The sequence below is a fragment of the Rhipicephalus sanguineus genome, chromosome 10, assembly GCF_013339695.2.
Source record: "Rhipicephalus sanguineus isolate Rsan-2018 chromosome 10, BIME_Rsan_1.4, whole genome shotgun sequence".
NCBI classification, from domain to species: Eukaryota; Metazoa; Arthropoda; class Arachnida; order Ixodida; family Ixodidae; genus Rhipicephalus; species Rhipicephalus sanguineus.
Genome location: NC_051185.1, coordinates 74,441,285 through 74,459,812, shown reverse-complemented (window position 1 = coordinate 74,459,812; position 18,528 = coordinate 74,441,285).

Genomic DNA, 18,528 nt, shown 5'->3' with positions numbered 1-18,528 from the left:
TAAGTTGCCCACACTGCTCTCATCGTGCAGCAATCAAAGGTGCGTAGCAAACGAAAACTTTCCACATATTTTTGCAGGCTTAACCTTCTTCGAAGCAACAGTGATGTCTTTTGAGATAACTGCGGCGGCTAAGTAAAACGCTATCTCAAGAATTCATAACGATAAGGGGTCATGTTAAAGCTTTTGAAAAAAATGCCGATCGGTGCAACGCGAGGGACCGGCATGTGTCTGCATGATTTTTTGTGCGAACAGGTGTAACGACTACTGTTGTTACAAAACATTTAGCGTAAGTGGTAGTAGCGAATACTGGCTCGATCAGAGGAATTGAAAACGAGGGAGAAACCGAGGAGAGACAAGGATGTCGCTGCACTAACGGCTGAATTCTAATGCTGTGGTCGCGACCGAATAAATAGCCAAACACGCGCAGACCCCAACAGGTACACAGCAGTGAACGGCGCCTCGTGTCATTTCCACGAACTGATTTTTACCTATGAGAGACATATGACGGTTATTTTCTTGTTATAACCACTCAAGTTGCACTGATGCACGTCCCAACCTCCTCCTCGATCTGTATCGCCACTTTTTAACGGAGACTTACTCAAGATACGCCTAGCATGCGCAGTCACTGTAATGAGCTGCTAGCTGTCTACCAGGTGATGTTACCGATTCCGTTACGAGCGGACAAGGGAGCATGCTGCCTCACTGTAGACTTCTCACAGTCCAATGAGTTTGCTTATAATACATGTCGAGTGGGGTTCTCTGGGAATTTATTCATTTTAGTCTTTGACGTCACGTGTCGAGACGTTAGTGACCAACCGTTGCAAAAACCTACCCTCCAAGGATGTAAAGGCACCTTTACCCAAGCGAAGTTCAGCTATCGAAACATCGGCCAGCCTGTCTGAAGCACTTCATTCTTATTCACTTTATTCCCATGAACCTCTATAGCGCTCTAACAGGCAAGTGTTACTTCAACTTACACGCTGATTGCTCAACTTTGTTTGAAAGTTGTTTCAAAGATGAATGGTGTTTGCAAACAAACATCCTATTTAGAGAACAAAATTTTCAACTCTTATTGGGGCTCGCCATCCCTGATCGGCTGTTGCGGGTCCGGTGCAACGAACAACCACGGCAGTCTTATGCATGTCCTTATCGTATGCTCATCACCGCTGTTCGGCGGCTATCAGTTGTGACGTAAGAGAACCAGAAGTTTTCATGCTGGCCGAAACCATTGGTGATAAAAGTAACGGTCATGTACGCCTGCTCTAAACGCAGGTGCCGAGGAAAAACAACTTCGTCTACGGGCTTTGTATCCAATAATAAAAATGCGAGTCCCCTGGATTTCACAAACAGATATTAGCACACTACTCCAAGAACCTGCCGCTATATAGCATCTTGTCAGTTGCAGCCGCAACCTTGGTCCTTAATATAACCGCACGTTAGACACCTTATATAGAGAACAAAGGGATCGTCCAGCGTTTCTACATTTCACAGATATTATGCTACGACAAGGCGATCACTAGGCCTTATTTAACGATGTTACTTATGGTAGTCTTTTATCAGTGTTGAACTTCAGCTCTTTCTTTCTATCTTGTACTACGCCGCAGGCGAAATGCTCGTCGGCAATGTAGGGTCCTTCATCGGCGGTGGCGCTGGCACGATGGGCACTGCCCTGGAGTGGTTGATGGTGATGTCTGCTGCACATCCCCATCAGCAGAGTCTCGTGACAGCCGAGACTGACGCTGTTATGGAAGAGAAGGAACCCGGATCAAGGATTGCGTGGAGTGATCGTCTGAAGATGCCATACGCACAGGCTTTTATGTGGGAGACGTTGCGGCGCAAGCCTGTGAACCCGCTTGCCCTTATGCGATGGTGAGCTCCAATACCAATCCAGATTTCAGTTCACATCTTTGCTACACTTATCGCGAATTAAGAAGAGCTGGTGTGTAAACAACTGCAACGCTGACTTTGGGGACACGGCACCGCAGGTTGATCAGATGCTTAGTTTCGCGTACCCACTCACCAAAGTTGGCTATTCCAAATTTATTTATTCGCATAATACATCAAAACACTAAGGCCCAACTTCACGGGCCTCACAACGAATAGTACATGAAATTGCGAAAGGATCTTGATGACATTCAAGAGAAGAAGATAATTAGTGCTGTGCTTATCGGAGCATGAGATAAATAGTAGTGGGTGCTTACCTCCATAAAACTGCTGTAAGAATATGCCCGCATTATATTTCGAGTTGAAATAATTGCCTTTTTGTCACTGAGTAATTTGTCGAGAAATGAAAAATGGCGTTTCGCTACATTAAGCTACACGGCGCTATGTCAAAGTCGAAGGGAGAACGCGTTGAATGGCGGTGGGGCGGCAATATGAAATATGGTAGCACCCATGCTGCGACGCTGTAAAATTGGTACGAGGATACAAAAAGTTACACCATCTCCCGCTAAAGGGGACCATGAGGCTGTGGGATGCGGAGTCGGTGAAGGACGGATCCCAACATAAAACAAAACGATGTTTATTAACGTAGTAGCAGCAGCAGGGCAAGCATGCCGATGCTGCGCTTCGAAAGGTTAGAGAAACAAAACATGCAACCAAGCTTGGTGGCTTGGGTTATATAGCCAGTAGTGGTGACGTAAGCCTCCGACGAAACTGCGTGGCGCTGTCTTTTATCGGAAGCGTGTTGCAGCAAAGAGCTGTGTCACGCCGGGCTAATCAGACGGAGGCTGCGTAGCTCTGTGCGCAGTGGTCGCCACATCACCCCCCCGCGGAGTGCAGAGCCCTCAGGGTCTGTAGAAATCCGGGAGGCGTAAGGAGTTCCACCAGTTCCGGTGGACGGCACTGCGAACCATGCAGCGGGCGAGGACCACGATGATCGTGCGTGGCTCGCGGCAGCGAGCCAAGCAGAGGGATGCGTTGGTGTTGCCGGTGGTGAGAGAAAGAGATTCTTTATTTGGGAAAATTAGGTGAATAGTGGGGGTGAGGGACGCAGTAACTGTCTCTCAGGCGAGGACACCACAACCGCGACACCTGGGGGAAAGGGGAGAAAAGTATAGGAGAAGTTAGAGTTATAGTGGAGGAGGAGGCCTGGGGGAGTTAAACACATCACTGGGGGGAGAGGGGGAAAAAGAAAAAAAAAAGGGGGGGGGACACACACACGCGATAAACACATGACTGGGAAAAAAAAAAAAAACACGGAAGTTCCGTTTGTTGGGGGCTTGGTCGGCGTGGTTCAGAGAAGACGGTCGGCCAGTTGCGCGGCTTCGATGTAGTTGAGGACCGCGCGCAGGGCAGGGCGCACGCGATGGGCTGATCCTACCGGGTGCAGAATGTCATCTACCGTGGCAGACGGAAGTCCCAGCTGCTTGAAGGCACGAGCGAGCGCTTCGCGGTGGGTGGAGAGGGCGGAGCAGGAAAGGAAGAGATGCGCCACGGTTTCTCTCTCTCCGCAGTCACTGCAGAGGGGCGAGGGCGCACCGCGGAGGCGGTGCCGGCGCTCAGCAGGCCAGACGGAACCTGTCCGCAGTGCGAGGAGGAGGGACCGCTCTTTCCTGGTCAGCACGTTTTCCGATAGAATGCGTGGTGGAGAGCCGGCGGCCGTGCGCTTGTCGGGGTGGTTTCGCACGAGCTCTCGCCAAAGGTTTCGGCGCGCTGAGTCCACGGAGTCCGCGCACGTTGTCAGTGGAACAGCTGGGTCGTGTGCTGTCTTTGCCAGGTCATCGGCAGCCTCGTTCCCTGCGATGCCAACGTGCGACGGTATCCACTGGAGAGCCACGTCGCATCCGTGTTCGCGCAGACTGTGGAGTGACCACGCCACACGTTGTGCGAGTGGGGGGGCGCGTTCCTCTTTGGCGAGCTGGCGGAGGGCTGACCTCGAGTCAGTGTAGATTGTCGCGCGTGTGACTTGCGGCGTTTCGCGGATGAGGTCGGCAGCAAGGTGTATTCCTACCAGCTCAGCCGTGGTGGAGGAGGCGCGGTAGGCGAGCCGGCATTGGCGCTTCAATGCCAGCTGTGGTGCCGCGCAGGCAGCGGCCGCAGAGTGGTCCCGAAGCACGGAGGCATCAGTGAAAAACTGTGTCCTTCCATCAAGGTCCTGGTCCATTCTGGCTGCGGCTTCCTGCGCGATAGCACAGGCCGGTGTGTTGCGCTTCGAGCGCACGCCTGAGAGCTCGAAGCCGATGGGGAGCGGCACTCTTTGGTGAGGGGGGGGCCACGGGGGAATCTCGGGTGCGGAGTCCACGACGATAGAGTCGAACGTGTCGAATAGTGTTCCGACACGCGAGTTGGGCAGTGCCCGCAACTGGGACAGGATGGCGGCCCCATCCGGTGCACGTTGGAGGCGCTCGAGGTGGTAGAGCGCGCGCAGTTCGCCTGTGAGTGACGCCGGCCAGGCGCCTGTCTCCGCGAGCGTGGCAGCCACTCTCGAACCGCGCGGGAGTCCGTGACACATGCGGAGAACTCGGCGATGGTCAGCGTCGATGGCACTCCACTGTATGGGGCGAAGGCTGCACAGAGGAAGCGCGTAATGCACTTTGGACATTGCCATGGCCTCGTAGATGTTCATCGCGAAGGAGGCCGGGCATCCGGCTCCTCGTGCGAGAATCCGTCGGACCGCACCCTCGACACGGCGTGCTTCACGTCTCACACGGCTCACCTCCAAGTTCCACTTTAGTCTATGGTCTATGGTGATACCAAGATAGCGGACGTGGGTTTTCCAGGGCAGCGGAACACCGTGGAGTGTGATGGGGCGGGTTGTACGCCGTTCACTGGCACGCGGGTGGACGAGGAGTGCCTCTGTTTTGGCGGCCGAGATGCGCAGTCCTATGCTGTCCAGGAACCCGGCGACGGCCTCTAGGGCGTTCTGGAGGCACTTACGCACCCTGGCGAGGCATCGGGTGGGGCCGCGCACATACAGGGCGATGTCGTCCGCGTAGGTGACCGCGTGCACAGTGAAAGCGTCTTGTTTGGGAAGGCACTCGGTGAGCGGTGCTAGAACCAAGTTAAAAAGAAACGGGCTCAGCACGCTTCCTTGTGGCACTCCGGTGGTGACAGGGCGGCGCGTACTGTTCGCCTTCCCCACACGGACAGTCAGTGAGCGGTCCGCGAGGAAGGCTTCAATGTAGCGCAGGAGTTTGCCCTGCACACCAAGCGCACAGACCGCCTGGATGATCGTCGTGTGGGGGAGACAGTCAAAAGCTGACTGCACGTCGAGCAGAAGTAGCAGGGCTGTCTCCCGGTCGTGTAGCGCTTGTTCCAGGGTGCCAACAACCGCGGCAATCGCGTCAGCCGTGGCGCGAAGGGCGCGAAAGCCGCATTGTTGTGGAGGGAAGGTGCCGCTCGCAGTGGCTATCCATTGGAGGCGATGAAGCGCCATTGCCTCCATGGTTTTCCCCGGCACCGATGTCAGGGATATCGGCCGGTATGAGGCAAGGCTGCGCGGTGGCTTCCCGCGCTTCAAAACCGGCACGACCAACGCTGTACGCCAGGTATCCGGGAGGGAGCCGCTGTTGAAGACCTCGTTGAAGGCGACGAGCAAGAGTTGGCGCTGGTCGTCGTTGAGGTTCCGCAGCATGCTGTGTGTTATGCCGTCCGGCCCCGGCGCGCTGCGGTGACGTCTGCGGTTGAGCACACGAGCGAGTTCGTGCTCAGTGAACTCGGCGTCGCACAGGCAAGCGAGTTGCTGCGAGACGGCCGCGTCTGTCGGCGCAGAGGGCGATAAGGTCGGACGGTGGCCTCCGAGAGTGCCGGCACTCAAGCTTGGAGGCGCAGGGAGGGCTGGGGTAAAAGCGTCTGCTAAGAGCTCTGAAAGTTCCAGCTCCGTGATGCCGCGAGCCACCGCAATCGCGAGCACAGGGTGGCGAGGGGCCCTTGGGTTGAGAAGTCCTCTCATGATGGGCCAGGCGCGATTACGGCGACGTGGATCGCTGAGAGACGAGCAGACGCCGGACCAGCTGTTGCGCCTGAGTCGCCGTGCCTGTCGTCTGCAGACCGCATCTATGCGATTGTGCACCGTCCAATGTTCGACACGGTCCGTGCGGGTCGCAATGCGCTGTGCACGTCGGCGAGCGGCGCGCAAATTCAGCAGCTTCACGTCAGGGCACGGGGAGCCGGCAGGCACAACACAGCGCGTTGTGGCTGAACGCGCGCACTCCGCTATGTGAGTGAAAAAGTCACTGGCGAGCGTTGGTTTCGCGCAAAGTTCACGAAAAACACGCCACCTCACGACACTGTACACGCGCTTCGCCCCGCGACTCGGGTGGCTGGGCGAGAGGGCGATGGGGTAATGGTCCGATCCGGCAGTGTCTGGGGCTCGTGTCCAGATGTACGAGCAGGACTGAGACACCAGTGCCAGATCGATCGTGGAGGGGCGTGTGTTGCGGCGCACAAACGTTGGCTCACCAGTGTTCAGAATGGAGAGACCTGTGGTGGCGATCGCGTCCGACAGGCACCGGCCGCGAAGGTCAGTCAGTCCGCAACCCCAGCTGTTGTGATGAGCGTTGAAGTCCCCACACACGATGCAGTCAACTGTCAGCGCCGCGGCGAGGCGGGGGACAAACGCGTAATCACAACGGAGGCTCGGGCGGACGTAGACACACGCAACCGAAGTGTCCACACCACCCACACGCACTGTCACTGCGAGGCACTCCACTGCGTCATCACAGAAACGTTCACAGGGAATGCAGGTGTGCGCGAGGGCGGCGCGCACATACAGGGCAGTTCGGGGCGAGCCAGGGGGATGACCGGGGTCGGTGCAGGGCGCATCAGAGCAGTTGCTCAGCGCGCACGTCGTCGGTCCGCTGTAGCCGATGAAGTTGTGAAGCGTCAGGTCCTCGGCGCGCGCGTGCGTCTCCTGCAGGGCGAGAATGTCGAATTCATGCAGAGCTTTGTGCTCCGCAAGTTCGGCGTGTCGGCGGCGCAGCGAGCGACAATTCCATTGCAGGATGCGCGGCCTGGAACGATTGCTGGGGTCCCTAGCCATGTTGGTTTAGGGCTTGTTGTGTGGCGAGAGCCGCGACGCACAGCGAGTGGGCAGGAGAGTTCGGCGGGAGAAACTCCAGCGCTGTTCTGACTGCTGCTGCGAGCACGGCGATCGCCGAATCGCGCCGAGCGCTCGCAGAGGGGTCGGCGGGAGTGGATGCTGGTAGCTCGTTGTCTGTGGTCCAAATGCAGTGGTCGACGCAACGCCAACAATCGTGCGTTGGACGCATCACAGCTGACTGGTGCGGGAGGGTGGTCCCATCTGTAGCCGGTTGTTATCGGCTGGGGAACAGTTCCGACTGGCCATGGTGCGGGTTCGTCTGCTGCTGCGGGTTCGTCTGCTGCTGCGGGTTCGCCTGCCGTCGCGGGCGGTGCCGGGGGCTCGTCTGCCGTCGCGGGCGGTGCCGGGGGCTCGTCTGCCGTCGCGGGCGGTGCCGGGGGCTCGTCTGCCGTCGCGGGCGGTGCCGGGGGCTCGTCTGCCGTCGCGGGCGGTGCCGGGGGCTCGTCTGCCGTCGCGGGCGGTTGCCGGGGGCTCGTCTGCCGTCGCGGGCGGTGCCGGGGGCTCGTCTGCAGTCGCGGGCGGTGCCGGGGGCTCGTCTGCAGTCGCGGGCGGTGCCGGGGGCTCGTCTGCAGTTCGCGGGCGGTGCCGGGGCTCGTCTGCAGTCGCGGGCGGTGCCGGGGGCTCGTTCTGCAGTCGCGGGCGGGGCCGGGGGCTCGTCTGCAGTCGCGGGCGGGGCCGGGGGCTCGTCTGCAGTCGCGGGCGGGGCCGGGGGCTCGTCTGCAGTCGCGGGCGGTGCCGGGGCTCGTCTGCAGTCGCGGGCGGTGCCGGGGGCTCGTCTGCAGTCGCGGGCGGTGCCGGGGGCTCGTCTGCAGTCGCGGGTGCGGGCATGGCTGCTGCGGGCACGGCTGCTGCGGCGGGTGCGGGCACGGCTGCTGCGGGCACGGCTGCTGCGGCGGGTGCGGGCACGTTCGCTGCAGCGGGTGCGGGCACGTTCGCTGCAGCGGGTGCGGGCACGTTCGCTGCAGCGGGTGCGGGCATGTTCGCTGCAGCGGGTGTGGGCACGTTCGCTGCAGCGGGTGCGGGCACGTTTGCTGCAGCGGGTGCGGGCACGGCTGCTGCGGCGGGTGCGGGCACGGCTGCTGCGGCGGGTGCGGGCACGGCTGCTGCGGCGGGTGCGGGCACGGCTGCTGCGGCGGGGAGTATGTGACGTGGCGCTGCCGGTTGCGGTGGGGCTAGCACGAACCCTCGAAGTTGGTCGTATGCCTGCGGCCCAGGAGGAGGCACAACGCGTCGCAGAGCAGGAGGAAGCATAGCTACCGTGATGGCGTACTTGTCCTGCTGCGAGACGATGTTACGCAGGGAGAAGCCAGCCTCCATCTTGATAAGCCAGATGGCTGGACATTGCGGCCAGAATTCGGGAAAGTCCGGCGGCAGCAAGATGCAGTGCGCCGTGGTTTCATCCGGTCGCAGCGCCATCGTGATAGGCGTGTCAGAGGTCGGTTGACTCGGCGTGAAGGTCCCGTGGAATCTTCTGGAAGGTCATTCCAAGGTCCGGGTCACGGCGGTGCGGTTTGTTCGTTTTCCGGGTCACCAGATGTGGGATGCGGAGTCGGTGAAGGACGGAGCCCAACATAAAACAAAACGATGTTTATTAACGTAGTAGCAGCAGCAGGGCAAGCATGCCGATGCTGCGCTTCGAAAGGTTAGAGAAACAAAACATGCAACCAAGCTTGGTGGCTTGGGTTATATAGCCAGTAGTGGTGACGTAAGCCTCCGACGAAACTGCGTGGCGCTGTCTTTTATCGGAAGCGTGTTGCAGCAAAGAGCTGTGTCACGCCGGGCTAATCAGTGACGAGACGGAGGCTGCGTAGCTCTGTGCGCAGTGGTCGCCACAAGGCGATGCGAAGCCGGAGCACTTGCACGATCGCGTTCCGTTGGCGTTCGTTGGGAATGCTACCGACCTCGCGTCGTGGAACGCGAAGAGGGACGCTACGCCCATCGTATCTTCCATCTAGCCTGGCCGTTAATTCTCACAGGACGAGCGGGGAACGCGGTCGACAGGCGGCCGAGAGGGGGGCAGCGTAGGAGAGGAGAGAGAAGGGGAGGGGACGCGCATGCGCTCGAGCTCATCGCGGCGTTGCGCAGGAGAGAATTTCGGCGTGTCTAGCCCGCGTTCCAGAGGAAGAATGGAAAGGGGGAGAGGGAAAGTGGAGAAGGGGAAGGGGAGAGCGGTATGGGAGAGGGGAGAGGGGAAGGGGAGAGGGGTAGAGGACATGGGAAATAGTGAGAGGGAGTGGAAAGGAGGTGTGTGGAGAGGGTATGCGCATGCGCAGTAAGGGTGATCACGCCGCACACCACCACCACCACCGGATTGAGCTCCGCCTTAAGATACTTCGCATCTAATATTTATTCGCTCATGGTATCGCTAGCCTGACATATTCAAGTACACGGCGGTCACTGCCTTGTGTTCCGAGAGCTTCAGATAGTGATATGTGATCCAGACCACCAATGAACTGAAGCCTTCAAAAATGAAATAGAAATATACATGTTCACGAACGGTTGGATAGTATTATATTCGAAGCAGTTCTCAAAATCAGTCAACTTAATGAAACAATATGCGGCTGCGATACTTTCATAGTGGTTGTCGCTTTGCCTTATTCCCTGCTACCGGAATTTCGACTAATACTGTTGCGTTGCCCACAGTGCGAGCGATGACATCAAATTGGGTGGCTACTTTGTTCCACGTGGAAGCATCGTCATCCCATCGTTCTGGTCATTGTTCAACGAACGCTCCTTTTGGAAGGACCCGGAAGTTTTCCGCCCGGAACGCTTCCTCAGTGACAGTGGCCATTTGGTGACAAAACCGAAGTGGCTAATTCCATTCTCTTTCGGTAATGTGTAACCAAGTGCTGCTGAAAATTACATTGACACATTTTACTGATGGGCGGGCGCGCTTACATTGAAACAAGTGCCAATGAGATATCCAAGATTTAAATCTGCGTTAGCATTTCTTCCTTTGACACGCTTAAAGGTCTACTAAGTTGTTGAAGATTGAAACATAATGAAATTTGAGTACATATGAATGTTCAATGGGTGTGCTCATTTTGTGCGATGTTGGAAAAATAATATCTTATGGAATATCTGTGGATAGATAGATAGATAGATAGATAGATAGATAGATAGATAGATAGATAGATAGATAGATAGATAGATAGATAGATAGATAGATAGATAGATAGATAGATAGATAGATAGATAGATAGATAGATAGATAGATAGATAGATAGATAGATAGATAGATAGATAGATAGATAGATAGATAGATAGATAGATAGATAGATAGATAGATAGATAGATAGATAGATAGACGGGCGGGCGGGCAGGCGGACGGACGGACGGACGGACGGACGGGTGGGTGGATGGATGGATGGATGGATGGATGGATGGATGGACGGACGGACGGATGGATGGATGGATTCAAGTTGCCTTTGTTTTGTCAAGAATTGTTGCGCAATTAAAAACAACGTCTTTATTGAAGTATTCTCCACGTTCACAATGATAAATTGACATGCTTTCTGCTACAATTTTTGTGCAGGTAAACGTTCTTGTCCTGCTGAATCTGTGTCCACCATGGTGGTGTTTGTATACTTTACAAACATTCTGCATCACTTCACCATTGAGGCTCCAACGAGTGGAGTTCAACAGAACGATGAAGTTTTGGGCATAACAATGCGGCCCAAACCACAGGAGCTGGTCTTCAGACCTCGAAAATACTATCGTTAATGAAAGATGTAATCACAATAACAAACAACGATTTCGTAAGAACGCAATGATATACTACAGGCGCAGCAATACGTTGCACCCATTGAAAGTATTGCGTCGCAACAGTTATTTTACGCCCGCCGGCACTACATGTAACCGTTCTTTCACGACGCTATAAATAAACGCTTCTTGAGCTGGCTATAGCTTACTCGGTTTTATGAACCAAAACACACAGATAAACAATGCAAGACCACGAGGAGGAAGGACTGAGTGGAAATAGTTGTGCCTCGTTCTGCGATTCTGAACGGTTTATTTTCTGCGGTGATCTAGCATGGTTGAGCACCCAACTATTAATGCAAAATCGTGATGTGTCCGGCACGTACAGGTGCGCCGTGAACACGAATGTACCAGAATTCTCTTGATGGTAAATAGAAATGTAATTGCACAAATAATACCCGCTACGAAGGGAAAGGCATGGGGGTTGGGTCAAGGTATGTGGTGCCTGATGTAGCGAGCTGCAATAAACTTTTCAAAAGGGATTAGTGGATGAATGCGACGCCGGGAAGGCAGTGGTTCTAAGCCGGATCATGCCTTCAGTAGTGATGCACTTTGCCTCTGATCTTAAGTTAGCTAGAGCGACACGGACACCTTTTCAAGTTAAATTTTGTTTCAGACGTTCCTGTCAACACATACTAGCCCCACGTATAATATCCAAGAAAGAAGGAGTAGTTTTGGGACGTAGAGCATAAATAAAGCCTGGAGAACATCACGGTGGCACTAGCACACGCTATAGGCTATCGTCATGCGGGACCATGGCTTATTTTTCGAAGCGCAATTCAACAGCCAGCCGCCACCATAGCCACTGCGATATCGTTTGGCCACAGGAAAAGGGAGCTACATGCGCCGCCTTATCCCGCTATTCTACAGCTCTGCTTTTACGCTATTCAGCAGAACAGCATTTTTTCTCCAGGCGGTGTGGTATAATGCGGATCTGTGATGTACCAACAACAAATTTCCATCACGGGCGAGGATGAGTTGTTGAAACAGATGCGCTCTTGTTGGAATACATGAATGCGACAATAAATGGTCGTATTAGCCGTCATCCTTAACATCGAGGCTGTTTAAGCTAGCCGTAAGTTTAATGCCGTATCACGATTCATAAACGATTCATAAACAGGTAGTACCAGAGAAATTGAGTAAGTCCCACTACTCACCATTGGTCAACTAAAAATGAAGAAGACCACTGGTCATCTAAAACTGAAGATGGCAAAAACTATCATCGTTATGAATGGGTATGTGCCATGGAAACTGGGTAAATCCTGCTACTCACCACTGGTCCACTAAAAATTAAGAATGCAACAGTTAGCCCAACAAACGAGCCCCAGAAATTGGGTAAATCTCAGTACTCACTTCAAATTGTCATCACAGCGCAAAGTAAGACAAGTAAGACACGAGACAGAGAGCAACGAAGACGAGCGCTGTCTTCCAACTAGCCATTACCAACTGCCTGATTACTTGCCCGTACCCAGACCTTGCCTCACTATTCACCTCTGGTCTACTAAAAATGAAGAAGGCAACAGTTAGTCCAACAACAAAATGGCTGCGAAGCGACTGCGGCGAGCCGAAGAGCCAGAGTACCTACAAAGAGAGAACGCTAGGTAACGGCAAAGGCAACGGCGGCTGCGAGAAGAGCCCAAAGCGATAGAAGGCCTGCGCCAACGACGACGTGCCTGTATATGAGAGGTGCCAACGCTTCGTTTCAGCGCGAGTTTCTGTCTCTGGAGCTTGGACATCCGTGTCGTGTCTGTGACTGTGTGTGGTTTAACTCGAACTTCTTTGCACTGAGAATCAACGTAGAAACAACCTAGCATCACCTAGCTAAAGCCTTGCAACGACCTAGAAGCATCCTAGAAACAAACTACATCACCTAGCTAAGGCCTAGAAACAACCTAGAAGGCATCCTTGAATAAATATGGTAGCAGCACTAGGTAACGGGACACAAGAATAACGCGGAGACACACACACACAGCGCTCTTCTTCTGTTGTTCTTGTGTGCCGTTACAACGTGCTACCATATTTATTCAAGAATGCCGAACCAACGAGCCCGCCTTGCAACATTATTAAACCTAGAAGCTCAGTTGGTATACCTGGTATAGCATCGGACGCGTTATTCGAAGGTCGCAGGTTCGGTCCCTGCCCGGGGAAGTTATCTTTCCGTCCACTTTTCTTTCTTCACATTTACCTTACATTTACTACTGATAACATCCCCTATACTTTGCTTGGCATTATTGTCTGTTAGTGTTCATTAATAGTGTGTATAACAAAGAAAAACGAGCCCTTAAAATTAACACTTCTTTCCTTTAAACCTAGAAGGAACCAGATTAGTGTTCAAAATCGTCCAGTTTCGCTGTTTCAAGCGGTGTACACTATATTGCACATTGTGTTAAGTCAAATCAGAAGTTCGCGCTCAAACTTACACGTAAAATATACAAGCCAAGCATAGAATTATGTGCCAGCAAATTTGTATGACCGCAGTATAGCTATTTTCCTGGAAACGTATTTTAATTAAGAAATACGCGAATTTGATATGCAGACCGCTGTATCGTCAATAGAGGGAAGGGAACAATGGGATGTGCTGTGAATACGATGAAATGGCAGGTTATATCAGGAGAGATTGCGCACCATTCACCATAACAATATTTTTATTGGCCCGGTTATTCTAATAAAAGTGATTTTTAATCTTCTGAAGCTTGAACAGACGACTATTTTCTGCAGAATAGAGATGTACACGTTATCGCATCCAACGGGAACACTTAATCAATAAAATCACACCATCTCCCGCTAAAGGGGACCATGAGGCGATGCGAAGCAGTGTTTCGGCATGTAGAGCCCGCGTTTCAGAGGTGGAGTGGTGAGGGGGAAAGGGGAGAGGGGAAGTGGATAGTGGAATGAAGAGGGGGAGGGGAAAGGGGAGGGGAGAGAAGGAAAGGGGAGATGGGAGGGCAGAGGAGGAGTGGATAGGGGAAGTGGAGAGGGGTGGGAAAGGGAAATGAGTGCGGGAGAGGTGATGTGGAAAGGGAAAGGGGAGAGAGGGAGTGGAGAGGGGATGTGGAGAAGGTTTGCGCATGCGCAGTAAGGGTGGTCACGCCGCACACCACCACCACCACCACCGGATTGAACTCCGCCATAAGATGCTTCACATCTAAAATATATTTTGCACGTTAGAGCCACACGTCTCTAGTGAAAACGGTCTTATAAGGCGATCATGATCTGCAACAGCGCTCGGTTCTCGCGATCACCCAATGATGTACTGCAATACGTGATCTTACACACACACACACACGTATTTGTTTACACATGTGACAGATGATATGTGACGTTATCACAAGGGATTCGCTCGGCGCTCGTAGTTCTCTGTATGCGTCTCAGAGATGAGAACACATGACACCCTACAATCGATTGCTACGTGCGATGCTCGCGTTACAATAGAAACATTTCCTGAAGGAGTGGTCGTGCCCAGTGTTGTGCGTTTGCTGCTGTCGATTGACCTTTTGTGAGGCACGACCTTCAGAGTAAGTCTTCTTTTTTTCGGAAAACCTGCAGAGCAGCATTTATAATGTATTAAGAAAATGTTTGGCACTATTTTCCAGAAATTCGGGATAATAGATTCCGTGAAAAAAGTGGTACATATATGTACCACTGTGTGGTACATATATGTACACTGTAATCTATAGCAGGGCATGAAAAGTGGCACGTATGCGTACCGCTGTCCTCAGGTGGTGTCAAATGAAAAAAAAAATTGAACATTATTTACAAATTTAAGGGGGCTGTTTACTTTTAGAATTGTTTCAAGCATTCAATACGCAATAGAACGTGGTGTTTGCTGCACAGATAGTTACTGTGCAATTATGGCTACCACGTTCGAAGTCGACCTGCGACAGGTGTACGTCAGCCAACGCGACTGCAGTAATTAGCTGCACCTTAAGCGGACTGTGATTGACGTCGCTTTTGGAAATAAAACACCTGCGCTATACTAAAAATGAAGATAGTGCACATGTGGAACTGTATCGGTGCGATAGCAGCCCTATTAGTGCTAACATCACCAGCCGAAATCAAGCCCGAGAATGGTTCGTTGAAGAAAACTCAATAATAAGAGCAGCAAAAATCTCTTTCTTTGTTGAAAGCAACACTAGACTGCAACACTAGGCTATGTTTACTAAACGGGTAAAATGGGACACTTCTCAGGCACATTGAAGCAACGTTTTCAAGGGGCTCATTTAGGCCACTGAAGCGGATAGCCAGCAGTAATGAACGCACGCGCAAAATCCACTTTTCTGACCGCGCCACATGTGGTAGCGAAGTAATAACACATAATAGCCTTCTTAAATACCTCGGCAGATTGTACCACCAGTAATAGCGGCGCCAATCTGGGCCGTCTTAAATGCGAAGCATTTCTTAGCGAACCTCAGGCACTTTGGGCGTTTCTATCTACGTATCTATCTATCTATCTATCTATCTATCTATCTAGCCGCCTACGTCTGGGCGCTCTCCTGGCTGTCTCCTTAACTTGTAATATGCCGAAATTGGCACAGCAGAGGATCAGTGTATGACGAACACGATTCACTGCTGATGACATGAATAACGCAAAATACCTGTCGCGTACGTTATGAAACCCTTTCCCTCAGTCACGTTGGCACATACCCGCATACCAGAGTTCATGTTATGCGGGTATGTGCCACAGGTGATAACAGAGTCTTAGTCAACGCAGTAACCGCGAACATACAGATTGACACGGGCGGAAAGTGATAATGATAGTAATTGTTGGTGTTTTACGTCCCATTACTTCACAAACCACCGCGGCCGGGATCGAACCCGCGACCTTCGGGTCAGCAGCCGAGCACCGTAACCGCTACACCACAGCGGCTGACGCAAGGAAAGTTAGGGAGCTGAAGACAGAGCACCCCTGGAAGACGCTGGGCTACCATCCACTCGTCCACGTGGTCCAACGTCGACCACGTGGATTACGCAAAATCCGGGGTCAATGCTTTCTATATTCAATAACTCTGCCGAGAGGACCATGTCCCTCATGATTACCGGTGACTTGATCATTGATTTATCAAAACCCAACAACGCCGGGTTCTTAGACGGCATGAAAGACGGCTTGGATGTGGACTAGGGCATCACAAGACCTCGGTGCCACGTCCAGGACAGAAGGCATCATAGATCATTTCTTCGTACAAGCTATCCGTGGTTTCCACCAGCTCTACTATACCTCGCACTTCACTGCACTTAGACCGAATTCGTTGCCGCGATCACGAACGAATCCGATAACAGGTCCTGTCCAGCTGCTGGTGCTCACTAATCACAGTGATGATGACCTTATTAAAGAACTGCCAAGAACCCCTTCCACATATGTACACGGGTTCGTGAAACGTACGTGCACGTTGTCCGTGATAACGGATAAGTATAAGCATAAAAACTGTAACGCAACTTGAACAACTGCAACTGTGACTGTAACGTACGTGCAGTGCGCCTGCGCGTGCCACTCTGCTGTGCATATATCCAGGGAAACTTTTCTGAATAAAGCTTAGTTGCGAGTAGCGCCTGTCCTGTGCATCTGTTTTCCTTCATTGTCCTATTCGAATTCGCGCTATCTACTATTGAAGAATACAAGCACTACATATCAGCTTACTGCGTTTGGTATTGGTAACACCTATGTTGCTATTGGCATCGTTAAGCTGCTGTAAACAACAGGTTATGCAATACATGTGCGACTCTTCAAAGTGTGTGTGTACGTATACCATTTCCACGTTTCTCTAGCGTCATTCCGTAACGTTTCGCTCAATGTGAAAAAATTGCGACACAGTCACCTTCCTGCGCATGCTTCGCATAACATCGATTCCCACGGTACGTGGGATCTGCCGAATTTTTTTTTATTATGAGCGTTTGAAACGCCGTGAAAAAGTGGTACACATGTGCAGCACCGTCCTACAAAGGGATAACATATGCGATTAATACCGGAGGTAGGGCATCTGCCATCTGTTCTATCCTCAAAAGAAATTGTGTGTATGCATCCGCATCATTATAAGGTTTTAATATTACTGACGGGTCATTTTTTACCCTGGAGGCTCCTTAAGTTCAATCAAGTTCCAATTACCCGCCACGGTGGTCTAGTGGTTATGGCGCTCGACTGCTGACCCGAAGGTCGCGGGATCGAATCCCGGCCGCGGCGGCTGCATTTCCGATGTAGGCGGAAATGTTTGAGGCCCGTGTACTTAGATTTAGGTGCACGTTAAAGAACCCCAGGTGGTCAAAATTTCCAGAGCCCTCCACTACGGCGTCTCTCATAATCATATCGTGGTTTTGGGACGTTAAACCCCAGATATTATTATTATTAATCAAGTTCCAATTGTCAGAAACAAAACTAAAGAAAGAATAAGCTTTACTAAGTCTTCTAGTACGAATTAAGGCTTTATATAAAGTGAGCACTGTATGACTAGAGCACATTGATATTTTATTTCTTTCATTTCTGATGTTATTAAAGCAGCTTGTGAAGGTGGCAGCACTGTTTAACAAACTAGTTCCACTAATGACACAGGCTATGTACAAATAAACAATCACCAATCTCGCGCAGCTCTAAACATCCAGCAAAACGACAGTAACACTCACTTATTATGCATCACTGACAATGTACATTTTTTAATAGGGAGTTTTAGCTTGTACGTATACTTCTTTACGCTACCGCGTTACCGGATACCGGATGGAGTCTGCGCATGCGCGAACCTTTACGGAACGTAAACTTTTGCGGAACGTAAACTACTCGCCGGATAGGCTTAACGTTCACGGCTCTATCTCGCAAATCCACCTTCGTTCGTGGCTCTTCGCGATATCCGCTTCGCGGAGACTCCAGCCGCCCAGTCAATACAAGCCGACGTGCGAGCGCCACTTACGATCACCTAATTTCAGCCGGATTACCGAGGCTAGAGCGACCTAGAATACCGAATCCGCAAACGTGAGAGGCCTAAAGACGCTGACTGGCTGGATAGGTGGTGCCATCTAGCGGGGCCATGGTGTACCAGGCAAGCACAAAATTGTTATTGCAGAAACATCGGGCGTTCTAATTTCAATGTAAATGCCTTGCAGCGGCATAATTACGAACGAGTTGCCTTTTTAACCATTTTCCCCCCTCAAGAACACTAAGCGAAAACAAACGTGTCCGCGATTGTGGTTGCACGAAGCATCACAAGATGTCGACACCATCGCCAGGATTCGCTTATACCGGGATACTGCACATGCTAAAAACCCCTCTTATGATTTTGCCGCAGCATAATTCAATATTATCTAAATAAATGTAGTTTAAATGCAGTTTAAATGCAGTTATCATCACCACTTAGTGGTTTGCGCAAACGTAAAGGTTTACGTTTGGGCAGCTAAAAAACTGTACTAAAACTCGAGTTCCGGTAAAACGGTAAACGTAATGCGGTAACGGTAACGTAAAGAAGTATACGTTACAAGCTAAAACTCCCTAATAACGTTGAGAAAGCTCACCATGTAGTTATGCTTTGCCAAAGGTGTTTACATATTTTAATGAAAATATTATCGCACTTTAGAAGAATAATGCAAATAAGAACCACAGAGAGATGGGGTTAGGTTTATCATTACTGTGTACTTAGCTATTTAGCTAAATACTAATTTCAAAGAACACTAACCGCCGGAATAGCTTAGGACGTAAAGTATGACCTATCTCAAAGCATATCTCGAGGGCGCAGGTTCGGTTCCCGTTC